This window comes from Nicotiana tabacum, chromosome 7 (genome assembly GCF_000715075.1).
Source record: "Nicotiana tabacum cultivar K326 chromosome 7, ASM71507v2, whole genome shotgun sequence".
NCBI lineage: Eukaryota > Viridiplantae > Streptophyta > Magnoliopsida > Solanales > Solanaceae > Nicotiana > Nicotiana tabacum.
The window spans coordinates 166,948,252-166,960,442 of NC_134086.1; positions in this window are offsets into that span (position 1 = coordinate 166,948,252).

Sequence of the window (12,191 nt, forward strand, 5' to 3'; positions counted from 1 at the left end):
AATCGCCGCATCTTTCCTTAATAGCTTGAATATGGGCTTACACGTGCTTGTCAGCTGGGCAATAAACCGACTGATGTAGTTCAACCTGCCCAACAGACCCATTACGTCTTTCTTTGTTCTCGGGGGAGGTAGATCTCTGATGGATTTTATCTTAGTTGGATCTAGCTCGATACCTCTCCTGCTTACGACGAAGCCCAAAAGTTTGCCTGACGGAACTCCGAAAGCACATTTGGCTGGGTTCAGCTTCAAGTCATACTTCCTTAATCTCTCGAAGAATTTCCTTCAGGTCTTGGATGTGATTATCCTGCGTCCTGGACTTGACTATCACGTCGTCCACGTACACCTCTATTTCCTGATGCATCATGTCATGAAAAATGGCAGTCATAGCCCTCATGTAAATAGCCCCATCATTCTTCAAACCAAATGGCATGACCCGATAACAGTAGGTGCCCCAAGGCGTGGTGAAGGCAGTTTTCTCGGCGTCCTCTTCATCCATCAATACCTGATGATACCCAGCGTAACAATCTACAAAAGACTGTATCTCGTGTTTGGCACAATTATCAACGAGGATGTGGATGTTGGGCAGCGGGAAATTATCTTTAGGACTTGCACTGTTCAGATCTCGGTAATCTACACATACCCGAGTTTTCCCGTCCTTTTTTGGTACTGGAACCACATTTGCCAACCATGTTGTATATTGGACTACCCGAATCACTCCCATTTTCAGTTGTTTGGTGATCTCCTCTTTAATCTTGTCACTGACCTCAGTTTTGAACTTTCGTTGCTTTTGTTGAACTGGAGGACAATCAGGATGAATCGGCAATTTATGAACCACTAGATCAACACCTAGTCACAGCATGTCATCATATGACCAAGCAAACACGTCTTTAAATTCAAAAAGAAGTTGAATTATCGCCTCTCGCGTTTTCTTGTCCGTGTGAATGCTTATCTTGGTCTCCCGGATTTCTTCAGGAGTTCCTAAATTTACCGGTTCGGTGTCATTCAGATTTGGCTTAGTTTTATTCTCAAAATATTCCAACTCTCGGTTTATTTCCCTAAAAGCTTCTTCTGCATCATATTCTGGTTCTGGGTTCATTAATTCGCGGTTAAATAGCTCATTGTGATCTAGGCGTGAAATCCGCAAGCATGTCATATTTAAAGCCGCATTATTATAACTGAAAAGAAAGATAAAAGGAAAAATAACAAAAATCAGAACAAAAGAAAGAATGGGAAAGCAACGATGATGATTTTTTTTATTTTTCTTTGGGAAGTTGGAAGACAACACTGTTTACAACTTAGGAATTCAAAACAACAATTGAAAGGAAAAAAAACGTTCAAGTTATGTCCTGGAGATAACTTGCGACACAGGAAAGGTGGCAGGACAGGTCTACTCGGACTTCCGTCTAGTCGGGAATGGCGTGGCCTCCCAGTTTCGAAATTTGGCGTTCAGCCCCATGTACAGCATCTCAGCAGTGCTTGTGCCTTCACCTGGTTGAACCATGTGAGTCTCGTAGAGCATTTCTCTCATTGCTCCACATATCTCCTCAATTTCCTCAGCCGTGAAGACCTCATCGTCCTCTTCTTCGGTGTATCTTGGCCTGATGAAAGTTTCATACAAATCCGGCAATGGTTGAGGTAACTTCCAACCCTCATTTCTCCTCTTCTTTGCCCACTCTTCATCTGCTGGAGTAGGTTTGAAGCCTAGTCCAAAAGGTTTCTTGGTGACTGGCAAGGTAATGGGTTCTGTTATTCCCTGAAGGGTTCGTCCAAGCCCTTTCCCTGGCCTAAATCCGTGCCGGATCATCTCTTTGGCCACCATAACCGAGGCGTTAGACAAGAAAGGCTGGGGGCAGGGTATTCCCTCTTCGTGCTACTCTGCCAGTACAATCTCAAAAGCTTGATAGACCGTATGTTCGCTCCCTTCTCTCGGTTCCAGATATGGGATGGATGGGTCCCGATAAATGGCATGCTCATCTTCCCCATGGACCACGATCTCTCGGTCTTCGTACTCGAACTTTACCATCTGGTGAAGAGTGGAAGGCACGGCTCCTGCCGCATGGATCCAAGGTCTGCCAAGGAGAAAATTGTAGGATGTATCCATGTCGAGCACCTGGAAGGTTACCTGAAATTTGACTGGTCCTATGATCAACAACAGGTCTATTTCTCCCATGGTATCTCTCTTGATGCCGTCGAAAGCCCTTACGCAGACATTGTTGGGTCGGATTCTTCCGATCCCAATTTCCATTCTTTGTAGCGTGGAGAGCGGGCAAATATCAACGCCTGAGCCCCCATCCAACATTACCCGCTTGACATAATAGTCTTCGCATTTAACTGTTAGATGCAAAGCCTTGTTGTGTGCCACTCCTTCTGGGGGTAGATCGTTCTTGCTGAAAGAGATTTGGTTGACGGCGAAGAATCTTTCTGTCATCCGCTCTAATTGCTCTACCGAGGTTTCAACTGGCACATATGCTTCATTCAGGGTCTTTAGTAAGATCTTTTGATGCTCGGTCGACCTCATTAACAATGACAGCATGGACACTTGCTCTGGGTACTTGCGCAGTTGATCTATCACTTCGTAATCTGGCATTTTCATTTGTTGGAAGAACACTTCCGCTTCTTCAACACTTACGGGCTTCTTTGGCGGGAAGCGCCTTTGTGTGGCGTCGTTCAGTTCTTGGGTATTTGAATACCTTCCAATGAAAGTATTTTCTGGAAGTTCTCCCATGACCTCTTTACCTTTGTACATTACCAAAGTCTTTTGATAATTCCACGGCACTGTGGACGGGTTGGTCATTGGCTTTTGTGGCACGCGTCCGATAACTACTGGCTCATTCAGCCGAGGTGGTTGAATCGTTCCCCGGACCACATAGGCCCCTTTCGGCACGTACATAGGTTTTGTCTTTTTGATTGCGAAGTTCTGCGTCTTCTCAGCTCGACCTCGTGGTATGTAAAGAACTCCATCCTCTACCGGTACCACTTTCTTCTCCACCTTCTTTTCAGGCTCTTTCTTTATAGCCTTGGCCTCCTCCCCCTTTTCTGGTTTTTGGTCTGTTTCGAGCCTCTTCCCCGTGTCGACAATGGCAATTATGGCTTTCAGAGCAGGGTCGAACTCTTGTCTTCACAAATCATTCCGATCAGCGGCCCATTATTGTGAGCAGGTAATGGATTGTTAGTTACATTCGGGATCTCCTCATCCCTTAGCACTATTTTCCCTTGCTCTATCAAATTTTCGACCACTCTTTTCAATGACCAGCAGTCATTTGTATCATGTCCCTCGGCCCCTGAATGATAGGCGCATCTGACTCCAGCTTTGTAAGAAGGTGACGTCGGGTTTTGCCTTGTTTGAGGGATTGGTTGCAAGAAACCCAACTGGACTAGCTTCAGGAACAAATTTGAGTATGGTTCACCGATGGGCGTGAAAGTCCGCCTTCGGGGTGGCTCTTGAGGGCGGAAGTTATTCTGCGGGGGTTGTGGGTTATAGTGGTTGCGGTAAGGAGGCTGATTTCTGGGAGGTGGAGCTGGGCCTCGGTTGGCTTGTTGTGGTGGATGGGCATAAGGCTGGGCATTCATGACCATATAAGGTTGATGAGCATATGCCAAATTGGAGTGGGGGTAGTAGTGTTGTGGGGTTCTTTCCGGGAAACGGGGCCTAGGATGACGATACTCCCTTGCTTCCGAGGCTGCCATAGTCGTTTCTTCTTTCTTCTTCCCTCTTGTCATTCCTCCGGACCCGCTTTGGACGGCCTGGAAGGTTGTCCTTATGGCTGCTTGACTCAGAATCCTACCTGTTTTCAGACCATTTTATACCATCTCTCCAATCTTGCTCGCTTCCGCGAATGGCTTACCCATGGCTGACATCATGTTTTGGAAATAGTCAGACTCTTGAGCCTGGAGAAAAGTAGTGACCATTTCCACTTCATCCATGGGAGGCTTCACTCTTGACGCCTGTTCGCGCCACTTAATAGCATATTCTCTGAAGCTTTCTGACGGTTTCTTCTTCAAATTCGACAGAGAATTTCGGTCTGGCGCAATGTCGATGTTATACTGGAATTGTTTCACAAAATCTCTGGCGAGATCATCCCATATATGCCATCGGGACATTTCCTGGTCCATATACCATTCCGAGGCTATCCCTACTAGACTTTCCCCAAAATATGCCATTAGCAGTTCTTCTTTTCCGCCGGCTCCCCGCAATTGGTTGCAGTATTTCTTAAGATGTGCAATGGGGTCACCGTGCCCATCGTATTTCTCGAACTTTGGGGTCTTGAAACCCGCTGGCAGGTGCACGTGAGGGAACATGCATAGGTCGGCGTAAGAGATGCTCTTCTGTCCGCTCAATCCTTGCATATTCTTCAAACTTTGTTCAAGGCTTCTCATTCTCTTGGCAATCTCATTTTGTTCTGCAATTCTGGGATTCTGATCCTGCCCGGGTGCAAGCTCGCACTGAGGCGGTAGAGGATTAGTGCTGGTAGCGAACCTAGTTGGTTCCATTGAAAACGATGGTGCTTGGAATGTAAAAGAGGATGAGTCAAAGCTTGGTTTGTACGTGGCAGGCTGTGCCGTAATCGGGCAAGGTGATGCAGTAAAGATGTTCATGCTTGCATCGGTGGCTGACATTCGGGGATGAGGCTCAGAAGGCGATCCAGCAGAGAAGTCTGAGGTGGCTGGGTACCCGAATGGGGTAGCAGGATAATTTATGGGGACATTAGAAGTCCCACTTGACCTGGAGAATAATTCAGGGAACCCGGGGACGACACTTGGTGGCTCTTTCCCATTATTCCAGTCGTCTAGCATTTCCAACATGCGGAGCCGTAGGATTCTATTTTCCTCCGCAGTTTCGGATTCAAGCGTGAGGACGGCTGAGATCGAGCTCTCCTCGGAAACAGGGATTGTTTGCAATGGAATTTCTGAAGACATTACCACACTTCCTTTTGACCTGGTGAAGTAAGTGTGAGTACTGCTTCTGGTCCTAACAACAGGTAGTTGAACACTTCTTCTTGACCTCGTGAAGTATGAGTGCGAGGCCAGACTTTCACCAAACCAACCGTCTTTTCAAAAACCCTGGATTACTCAACGACAAACGCACGGTTAATTTGCAGCAAATAACAGATGGTCGATCTCACGTTGGGCATGATGCACCTATACAGTTAAGTGGATCACTACATGTTTGCTACGAGAGCATGCGTCATTCCGACATTTTCCTCTCATTTTTTTTTTTATTTTGCAGTAAAAGAAATGCGACCGGATCCGATGAGGATTGCCTACGTATCACGATGCCTACGTGAATCAGATCATTATGTAGTTCGAAAAACACAAATGAGCGTAAAAGAAACAACCTCTTTATTGTTGAAATGGTCTATTACAAACTACATTTTGCAAAAGAAAGAGCAAACTTTGAAAATAAACCTGGACTCAGAATAGACTAAAAATCACCCTGATGGGAAAAACAGGCAGAAGATGCTAAGATACAGACTTGACTTATGGGTGCATTATGGTTTTGAAAATTGGTGTCCGCGGGGCATCATTCGGCCTCGCCGTGGTCCTAGGCGTGAGATCCCTCTCAAGTTGTTCCAGCTCATGCATAGTCTGCTTGACATAACTCATCACTGCCAAGAGGACGGTAACGCTGGTCATGTTCTCACATCGTAGACACCGTCTGGTGATGGCATGGGCAATGGCCCTGATCCTATCTCTGGTTTGCTTCTTCTCTATGAGTAGGCGTTTTATCTGATCGCTACATATCCTGAACACCTGAGCATCCTGTATATGCTGATGCTTCAGTCGCCGTACTTCCAACTTCACCTGGGCTAATGAGTCATACCAGTATCTGCTCTCAATTTGGAAATTCTTGGCCTGATCAGCTGCTTTGATCTCAAGTATAGCCATCTCTTTCTTCATTTTGGCAACAGTTTTCTCGTGGTCGCGTTTCGATTGGTTCAAATGTCGGCGATGCTTCTCTATTCTTATTCCCCACTGTGCCTTGAGCTTTGCCATAACCTTTCCCGATTCTTCTAAACCATCTCGCCACTCCGCGACTTCTCTTTTTAAACCCTTAATCAACTGCTGGTCTGATCGACTTCTGGGCTGTTCATCAAGAGACAATCTCAATTTTTGGATTTGGGCCTTAAGTTCTTCATTCTCTTGGACCAATTTATTCTTTTCACTTTGATCCGCCGCGATTTGTATGCTGTTATTGAACTTCGGACTGTCAATTTGTAGCTTCAAATCACCGATCTCTGCCCGATACTCCTTTTCTTTCGCTAACCAATTCCATTGCCCTTGGGATGATTCTACAAAGTCTTTGAGATGCGGTCTCTTAGCTGGTCTTTCGCAAGACAGGTCGCCTCTGAACCAAGCGTGATACCCTGGGGCAACTTCCCCTTTTGCTATATCTATCACACAGGTTCCTGCCGTCAGATGTTGGCATTCACTCCAGATTTGGCGAACTTCTTCTTCGGGGAAACGCCCATCTGGACTGATCTCAATCACTTGGGTACTCAGATCTTCATCTTTCAGCACCACTTGATACCTCCCAAGTTGCCTCAGAACCCGATATGGGGCGTAGGGTTGGATGCTTTTAAGTCCCATCAACAGAAAGTGGGGCCTGGTTGCTGGCATGTATATGATTTCCTCAACAGGCGACCATCCTAGCGTCCATTGGATTTGGCTAGCAGTGAGAGTTCGGAAAAATGAGGTCCATGATGTGACGCCCTCAGGTAGATTGAAACCTTTGACTCTAGTGTAGAATTCTTCAATGCAAGTCTTCTCAGGCGAACCGTAACCCAAGAGCGGAGAGCAGCGGCATAAGTGATCGGTCATCCATATTTGCAACAGTTGGTTACATCCTTCGAAAAAGTCTCCCCTGGCTCGACAAGTAGTGAGAGCCCGAAAAATGTCAGCCATAATCATAGGCGCTAGAGTACTCTTATCTTGGGTGAGCAAAGTACTGACAACCCCAGTTATTTTTAGATTGATGTTGCCGTCCTTCCTCGGGAACACTATAAGACCTAAGAAAGCCGTCATGAAAGCTAACTGCATGTGTTCGTCCCACTTTTGTCGGTTGCCTTTACTACATAGTTTGAAATCCGGCTTATTGAACCCGCCTTCATGACCGTATCTAGCATACATGAGATGGAGACTGCAGAAACCTTTGGCAAGATCTGGATGGTGAAATGTTCGGGGTATTTTCAGAAAATCCAAAAACCGGTGTACCGTGACGGCCCTAGGTGCAATCAAGTACTTGAACCTTAACGGAGTTTCATCACCCCCAATGTATCCCGCTATTTCTTCCAACGTCGGGGTGAGTTCGAAGTCCGAAAAATGGAATACATTGTGCGCCGAATCCCAGTAAGTGACCAATGATCTGATAATATCGCCCCGAGGCTGAATGTCTAGTAAATCCGGGAGATTTTTCAGATATTTCCTCACTTTGCCTTGCCCCTCCTTGCCTATGTCGTTCCACCATAATCGCAACTCAAAAGGGATCTTGGTCATTATTGAAAATGGTTCGTTTTGTATCGTGCTCATCCTGCACATTTATTTAGGGTGATAAACTTTATTAGAATATTTTTTAGAGACTTCTTTTTTTTTTTTGCAAAAACGGGAGGTTGGACCCGACGAGGGTTGCCTACGTATCTCACCCCGTGCGAGAATCAAACCGGCGTAGTTCGGTCGGATCAAAATAGGGGAAACAAAAAATAAAATCCTTTAAAGAAAAGAAGAATAACCCTTTTTTTGAAATTTTGTTATATGTTTTGTTTTTCATTTTATTATTTATTTTTGAAAAGAGACCAAGGAAATATTTACACATTTTAAACTTCCTCTTTTTTGAAATTTTGAAAATCTTTTAAAGAAGTGCTACAAATGAAACATTTTATTTATATTTTTTTTTTTGATTTTGAAAGTGATGAATAGTCGAACTGAAAGGCAAGCTCTTTTTTTTATCAGCTTTTTTATATTTTTTAGAAAATTCCGGTTAGGTTTGATATTACGCGGACATGGTTTTTTTTTTAAAAGAATAAGTGATTATCTCCCTACTCTGCTATTTTTTTTGAAATTTTCGGAAACCGGTCAACATGCAGATCTGAAACAAATAGATGCGCACAACAAACGGGATGCAGCAGGATGGTCTTTTCATTCCAGGTTGCCTGTCCTAGACGGACCCAACCCCTGTGTTGAGTCCCCTATGTCAAATGCAACATGATGCAGATAAGCGTTCCTACTAGGGATCCGGCATGAGGTTTCATTATACTAGGTTTATAACCTGGGTAGATGTTCTAGACTGTGTACCCGAGCGGACAACTCGAGTCGAGGAGGGGCAACTTACCGGGAACCAAAAGGTCGTCCGGCTTCGTAACTTATCCGTCCTCTTTCTTATTTCAGGTATCGACACTAACAGAATAGGGATCCTCGACCAGCGAGCTTCTCCCCGGAGGTGAAGAGAGAAGGGTTCGGCACAGTTTATATACAGTTCAGATAATATCAAAGCAGTAAAAAAACAAACATTGCAGCACGTTATGTCAAAACATGTAATAAATATCAGATAATAAAGCCAAATATAACAATTATTCTAAGCTCGAATTCTTGAACCCTAAACCGGAGGTTCTGGGTATTAGTCCCCAGCAGAGTCGCCAGAGCTGTCACACCTCCTTTTTACGCGCCCGCCCCGAAGGGTAAGATGCGCGAGGGGAGTTTTTCCAATTTAAGTGACAATATTCGAAATGGGATTATTTATTTAATTCAGAGTCGCCACTTGGGAAAGGTTTGGCTTTTGGTGTCCCAAGTCACCGGTTTATCTTGAATCCCAAATCGAGGAAATTTTCGACTTTTCCAAATGAAGTCTGCGAACCAGAAATTCTAAGTAAGGAATTCTGTTGACCCGAGGGAAGGTGTTAGGCACCCTCGAATCCCGTGGTTCTAGCACGGTCGCTTAAATTGTTATAATGGCTAAATATCTGATTTAAATACATGTTATGACTTACGTGCTTTTATTAAGTTTAAACCCGCTTTTATTATTATCATTTATTTTTATAGAATTGCAAAGTCGTGAAAATGTATTTCGAACTACGTCGCAATCAATGCACCCGTAATTGTTAAACACATCTCGACTCCGTTGAGATTTGGATTCGGGTCGCATCAATGCGCACCCAAGTTTAAGAATGTAATTTAATTTGAACCGCGCCTAAGAGTTAAACGCATTATTATTTTTGGAGAAGGCCATGAAATTCACTAAACGGCCTATCCTGAGTTCTAGATATTTGTTATGGTTAATCATTGAGGGCCCCGCAATTTGCATTTTTATTTAGCGAGGCTCGTCTCATTATTTTAGAAGAGGATATCCTAAAGTGACTATATTTCTATTGTGTTTGTCTCTAATAAAATGAAAGAAAGAGGATTACATGCTGATTACATGCTTGACCAACTTCGGATCCTTATTTGACTATCTGATTTTATGAGGCGTGAATTATTTTGTGCTTTATTTCATGGATGAACATGTTATTAATTTGTCAGAGGGAATTAATATACAAGATCAATATAACTACTAAAGCTTATGATAAATGTTCTCCAGATCCGACTTTGAAACTCGCTTATTTAAACCAAGTCAATAGAATTATCATATCGAAAACTATTGCTAATAGAGTTTGAACAGGATCATGTGAACTACCTACAAAGATTCGATAAAACTAAATATCATATCTGGCAAGCTTAAAGCATTCTTTCCTATACATGCAGAATATTAATTGAAAAGTCACCTAATTATCTGTGTGTTAAAACACTCATACATTCCTCATTAGACAACCCATTAAGCAAACGAAATCACAATTTAGGACGGACTGAGCTGCGATTAAGTACAAGGCTACCTAACGTGTTTCTCTATTGAATTACAAACTAAACAAATTACACAGATCTTAATAATATTCGTAAAAATAAAAACTGTAACTGCAGCAAACGAATGATTAAACTCCTGCATATCTTTGATTCCATGCTTTCATTGTTACATCAGATGCAAAGTCTTAGTATGTACCTGGATGTTGGATACCATAGAAGAAGCAAGGGGTCAGTAGGACAATAGAAGCAACACCAAACAGCAGCAGTAACAACAGATACAAATAGAACAGCTCCCAGTACAAGATACAGTTAGGACCAATAAAAATGGCAGAAAGGCAGCAGCAGACAATGCAGTAGGAAACAGAAATCCAGACAATCCAATTCCAAGGGAATCAACCAAGACAAACCAAACTAACACACTTTAGCTGATACTTGAAAGAAAGGAAAACTGGCTGAATAGGCTGAGCAGGCTAAGAATTGAACAAAAGCAGGAAGAAAAACCAGTTTCTGATTTCTGTATCTTTATTCCTCTTACTATCTATTTCTTTTCAAAATCCAATGTCCAATTTCAGTCTTGAAATCTATTTTTTTGGCTATCCAAAAGAATTCTTTTCCAGTTTTCTGTTTTTCAGAACTTAACTCTCCTAAAAATGTTCCCTCTCAATTCAACCTGTTATTATCAATGTCTGTCTATGTGTGTGTATTCTTGCTCCCCCCTTTTACTGATGGAAGTCCTACCCTTTTATAAGCCTTAACATCAGCCCTTTAACAGCCTGTTAGACCAAAAGAACACCACTCCCATATGCTATCTTCTTTTCAGTTTCCACTTAGCTATTTAAGTATTAACCCCCCCCCCCCCCATCACATTCCCTGGCAGACTTACTCTTTTAAATGAGGTTTAATACTTCTTAAACTAAAGCAGGGTAATGGGCAACAGAATATATCTGACAGCATATGCTGTCAAACTATTTTTAAATCAAAAAGCCCTTTATGCAGGAACCAGGCTGTGCACAAGTGCACATACCCTCCAATTCAGAACTTAAACAAAACATTCCTTTTACATTTCTGATTCAAATTAACAACTATAAGTAAACAAACTCAGTTCCTAATTGATTCAAGCAAATGCTTAGCAGAAGTAAGTCGATTTGTTATTGTTCGGACAACTGAAACTAATTGACGACATATGTCGACTCGACTATACTAGTTATAACACATACAATCGAAACCAAAATCAGACATTTAACAGTATCGAACACATGATTCGAATTGTACTGACTAAGCAAAATTGTACTCGAGGAATCAGTTGGTCAGTTCAAATTTGAAAATCAGCTAATTGCACAACACATACATACATACGCATTATCAGAACAAGTAGAAGAAGGACTCAATCAAACGCAGAGGTTCAGGCAAGGTGGACAGGACACAGTTGGTAAAATTCGAAACATAAATTTCACAAAACATGAACAGCCTTTTAAACAATCACATGGACTAAAGCAAATAAAGAAAAGAAAGCAAAACTCACCTTAAACCCCGAAAAATCAAAAACCCTAGCTTGGACTCGAACAGACCTTTCTTAAGGCTGAACGGACTTTAATCGAAGTGTTTCTCATATGAGAAACACTTCGATTAAGGTCCATTAGACCTTAATCTCTTGGTTTAAACGAGATACGGACCAGTGACGAGGAACCCTAAGGTTCCAAAAATTAGATCCGGGATTCATGCTTCCCTGGTCAGATTCGGACCAAACCAAGCATGGTTTGGTCACGAGGGGGTCTGGGGAGTGTCTGGTGTGAAGTTGAGGGCAGATCGGTGTAGATCGAGTTTTGAATCGAATCTTCAAATGAAGATTCGAGAAGATGGGATTCGAAGTGTGTGATTGGTGGATTTGGGTTCAGGATGGTGAGGAGCATCTACGGTGTTAAGGGTGGGGCCACCGGCGTCCATGTCGCCGGCTTTCATGGTGAAAGTATACAGGGGCGGCTAGGGTTTGAAGGGGAAGGGTCTGGTGAAGACGAAGGTTGGGGTATTGGATAGGGGGCAGGGTATGGTTGTAGGTTTATATAGTTAGTGGATAGGTGGATCCTGGCCGTTGGATGAGACATGATTAAGGGCCAGGATCCTTCGACTAACAGGGAACGTCGTCGTTTCAAGGGTAAAGGGTTGAGGTCGGTCCGGGTGAGACGGGTCGGGTCTGTTAGTGGGTTCGGGGTGAGAGATCTTGGCCGTTGATCTTTCAGAGATCAACGGCTCAGATCAGCCTGGATTAAAACAGCGTCATTTGGACGTTCTTGAAGTAGGCTGGTCACGGACCGGGCAAGCATGGGTTTTGGGCTGAGTTTGTTTGGGCCAATTTGTTTAAAATT